General features: G+C 40.5%; 1 pseudogene; it reads left to right on the top strand.

Moving 5' to 3' along the window:
* The first annotated feature begins 684 nt into the window (after nt 1–684).
* LOC105707947 (heterogeneous nuclear ribonucleoproteins C1/C2-like) lies at nt 685–3,712 on the top strand (annotated as a pseudogene).
* The last annotated feature ends 984 nt before the right edge of the window (nt 3,713–4,696 follow it).

The following is a 4,696-nucleotide window of genomic DNA, read 5'->3' as shown; positions in this document are numbered from 1 at the left end:
AAATAAGAGAGATCAAAAATCATATGAAAAGATATTCAACCTTAGTAATTATCAGGGAATATAAATTAAATCAAAACAAGATATAATTTTTCATCAAATTGGCGAACTTTAAAGATAGATGGTACCCAATTTGAGCCAAGGTGCGGGAAATAACCAATTTCATATTCTGCAGTGGGTATGTTTACTGATAGCAATATTAGAAACCAACCCTACAGAAGAAATCAGTATATGTACTTGTTCACTAAAGCGAAGAGTTTCTAACAGTGAAAAATGAAGATAATTATAAATATCCATTAATAGGGGAATGATTAAATGAATCAGGAGCAAGCTCGGGGGAATGTTTGCGTGTTTGCAAGGGAAATAAAGGGTCTGGAAAGAAGGAAAGGAAAGACTTCAAACTTAACTAAAGATGCCCTTGAGGAAGGGAGCAGGATTGGATAGAGTAGGAGGGGAGGACTTTTACTTTTTATTCCATATTCTCTTTTATTGTTTGATTTTATTACAATGAACGTGCATTTTGTAACAAGAAAAGAGGAAAAAGAAGAAGTAAAATTAAAAATTTTAAATCTTATCAAAATGTAAATCTAAAAATAGTAATCAAATTAAAAATATGAAACTGTAGCAAAGCTGTTGTGAGACAGGCACTCTCTTACACTGCATCTTTCTGGAGAGCAATCTGATAAGATGGCTTATGTCAATAACCTCAAAGTGTTCCCAGTACCTGGTGATATGAGTTAGCTTTGGAGACGGGAAACAGACGGCCGGAGGACTTGTGGGGAGGGCAGGTGGGGGGAACTGACAGAAACCTCTCTATGCACCCTTTTGTACCTTTGGAATTTTATACCATGAGGATATACTTTTTGTTCAAACACTTGATGAAAAATTTGTAAACAGTTCATATCCCCTACAGCAGTTTCCCCTTCTACAATTTATCCTAGGAGTAAATCACAAATGCGAGCTGAGTCAGCCACAAGGATATTCTCCATGCCATCATTTATGGTAGTGGAGAACTGTTAACAATTCAAAACCTAACATGAGTATATTGATTAAATAAACTAGAATGCATATATGAAGTGGAAAACACAGTCATTACAATAATTTTTCAGAAAAAAATTGTATATTGCTTTTAGGCCAGCAGAAGGATAGATGAATACCTACATACATAATCTGAAAGGATCCACACCACAATGTTAACACCATTTGTGTCTTAGTAGTGGTGTTATTAATGTTATTAACATTCAACAAAATCTGAGAAACTGCCCTCACAAGGCAATGTCTGTCAAATGGAAGATTTTAAAAAGTAATACAATTGAACTTAATGAGAAATGAAAATTTAAAGGTAAAAAGACTCTCAGGACAAAATGAGTAAAGTAAAAGCTCTAAGATCATTAAACTCTTTATCCAGTCTACCATTGATGGACACATATACACCATGGAATACTATGCAGACATAAAAAAGGACCAGTTCATGTCCTTTGCAGGGACATGGATGAAGCTGGAAACCATCATTCTCAGCAAACTAACACTGGAACAGAAAACCAAACACTGCCTGTTCTCACTCATAAGTGGGAGTTGAACAATGAGAACACAAGGACACAGGGAGGGGAACATCACATACCAAGGCCTGTCGAGCTAGGGAAGGGATAGCATTAGGAGACATACCTAATGTAGATGACGGGTTGATGGGTCCAGCAAACCACAATGGCACGTGTATACTTAGGCAACAAACCTGCATGTTCTACATATGTATCCCAGAACTTAAAGTACATATACATAAAGCACAAGGTTGGCCTGACAGTTAAAAGGAAGACAGACTGGCTGTTCCAGAAGGTGGTTTACTGGGTGATTTCAAGGACCCCTGCAAGTTGAGAATAATGAGATCTGTTCATTTTCCTTCAGTGTAATGAATCATGCCTCCAATAGAAAAAAAAAATCATTAAACTCAGAGTTTTTCTTTAAGTGGCAAAAATATCAAAAAGAAACATAATAAATAAACTAGCACAATCTAAAGATTCAAAAGACAGAAAATAAAAGTGGACAATTCTAAAGAAAAACAATTTGAATGATAAAGTTATCAAACTAATATAAAAACTCAAGTATTTTAAAGATTAGATATTAAACATAGGCTGGGCACAGTGGCTCACACCTGTAATCCCATAACTTTGGGAGGCCAAGGTGGGCCTTGAGGTCAGGAGTTTGAGACAATTCCGGTCAACACGGTGAAACCTTGTCACTACTAAAATACAAAAATTAGTTGGTGTGTGCCTATGTTCCCAGCTACTCGGGAAGCTGAGACAGGATGATCACTTGAACCCAGGAGGTAGAGGTTGAAGTGAGCCGAGGTTTCGTCACTGCACTCCAACCTGGGCGACAGAGTGAGACTCTGCCTTTTTCAGCTCACCGCAACCTCCGCCTCCCGGGTTCGAGCAATTCTCCTGCCTCAGCCTCCCAAGTAGCTGGGATTATAGGTGTGTGCCACTACACCTGGCTAATTTTTGTATTTTTAAGTAGAGACGGGGTTTTGCCATGTTGGTCAGACTGGTCTCGAAACCCTGACCTCGTGATCTGCCCACCTCAACCTCCCAAAGTGCTGGGATTACAGGCATGAGCCACCGCATCCAGCTTCTGTCTCAAAAAAAAAAAAAATTGTTTTGTGACGAGACGAAGACTGGGTGGTTGTGGCCTCATTGCTGACCTCGAGCAGCAGTCAGCTTCTCCACATAGAACCTGGCAGTGGGAGACTCAGAATCGAATCTCTTCTCCCTCCCCGCTCCTGTGAGATTTTTTTGGTCTTCAGCTACGTTTTTGGCTTTGTGAGAAACCTTATCCTCAAACACAACAGGCGGTAACGTTACCAACAAGACAGATCCTCGCGCTATGAACTTCCATGTGTTCATTGGGAATCTCAACACTCTTGTGGTCAAGAAATCTGATGTGGAGGCAATCTTTTCAATGTACGGCAAAACTGTGAGCTGCTCTGTTCATAAAGGCTTTGTCTTCGTTCAATGTGTTAATGAGAGAAATGCCCAAGCTGCTGTAGCAGGAGAGGAGGCAGAACGATTGCTGGCCAGGTCTGAGATATTAACCTGACTGCAGAGCCAAAAGTGAACCGAGGAAAAGCAGGTGTGAAGCGATCTGCAGCGGAGATGTACGGCTCCTCTTTTGACTTGGACTATGACTTTCCATGGGGTTATGATGATAGGATGTACAGTTACCCAGCACGTGTACCTCCTCCGCCTCCTACTGCTTGGGCTGTACTGCCCTAGAAACAGCGTGTATCAGGCAACACCTCACGAAGGGGCAAGAGTGGCTTCAATTCTAAGAGTGGACAGCGGGGATCTTCCAAGTCTGGAAAGTTGAAAAGAGATGACCTTCAGGCCATTAAGAAGGAACTGACCCAGATAAAACAAAAAGCGGATTATCTCCTGGAAAACCTGGAAAAAACTGAAAAGGAACAGAGCAAACAAGCAGAAGAGATGAAGAATGGTAAGTTAGAGGAGGAGCAGAGCAGCAGCTCCGTGAAGAAAGATGAGACTAATGTGAAGATGGAGTCTGAGGGGGGTGCAGATGACCGCTGTGGAGGGGACCTACTGGCTGATGGTGATAATGAAGATGGGAGGATGACCAGCAGGAGTTGATCAAGGATGATGAAAAAGAGGCAGAGGAAGGAGAGGATGACAGAGACAGTGCCAATGGCAAGGATGACTCTTAAGCTCATAGTGGGGTTTAAAAACCTTATCCCATTATTTCTTTACCTGGGCACTTGTCTGAGATCAAATTTTTTGCCAGCTCCTCTCCCCTAGTATCTTCAGCACACGCTCACTGTTCTCCCCATCCTTGTCCTTCCCATGTTCATTAATTCATATTTCCCTGTGCCTAGTCCCATTTTCACTTCCTTTGATGCTCCTAGTAGTTTTGTTAAGTCTTACCCTGTAATTTTTGCTTTTAATTTTGATACCTCTTTATGATTTAACAATAAAAAGGATGTATGGTTTTTATCAACTGTCTCTAAAACAATCTCTTGTTATGCAGGGAGTACAGTTCTTTTCATTCATACATAAGTTCAATTGTTGCTTCCCTAACTGCAGAGGCAATCTTACTTAGTTGAGTAGCTCCTGAAAGCAGCTTTGAGTTAGAAGTATGTGTGTTACACACCAACATTAGTGTGCTGTGTGGGGCAGTTCAACACAAATGTAACAATGTATTTTTGTGAATGAGAGTTGGCATGTCAAGTGCATCCTCTAGAAAAATAATTAGTGTTATAGTCTTAAGATTTGTTTTCTAAAGTTGATTCTGTGGGTTATTCTTGTGAACAGCCTGATGTTTGGGACCTTTTTTCCCTCAAAATAAACAAGTCTTTATTAAATCAGGAAAAAATTTAAACATAAATCCCCAATGTGATTGTAAAGAGGGGAGACCTCTATAGAAAACCACTCACGGAACTTAATCAGCAAGAAAGTTATCACGGGTTGGACTGAGAATAGAAAAAAATTCTCGAACTCCAGGGGCCCAGTGCAAAATAAAAATGTTGGGCCCCTTCTTAAAAAATTATTAAGAATTTCAAAATGGTGCTAGCAGAGCATTAAATTAAGTGGGACCCTGTGTGGCTGCACAGGTTGCATGCACATGAAGGAGTCTGTCTGGGGGTCTTTCTGGGCTAGAACAACTGTGGAAGTGTGGAAGCCAGGAGAGCTCA

The sequence above is a fragment of the Aotus nancymaae genome, unplaced genomic scaffold (genome assembly GCF_030222135.1).
Source record: "Aotus nancymaae isolate 86718 unplaced genomic scaffold, 86718_ANA_hifiasm-v0.15.2.pri h1tg000007l, whole genome shotgun sequence".
NCBI classification, from domain to species: Eukaryota; Metazoa; Chordata; class Mammalia; order Primates; family Aotidae; genus Aotus; species Aotus nancymaae.
This window is presented reverse-complemented; position numbering and strand designations above follow the sequence as displayed.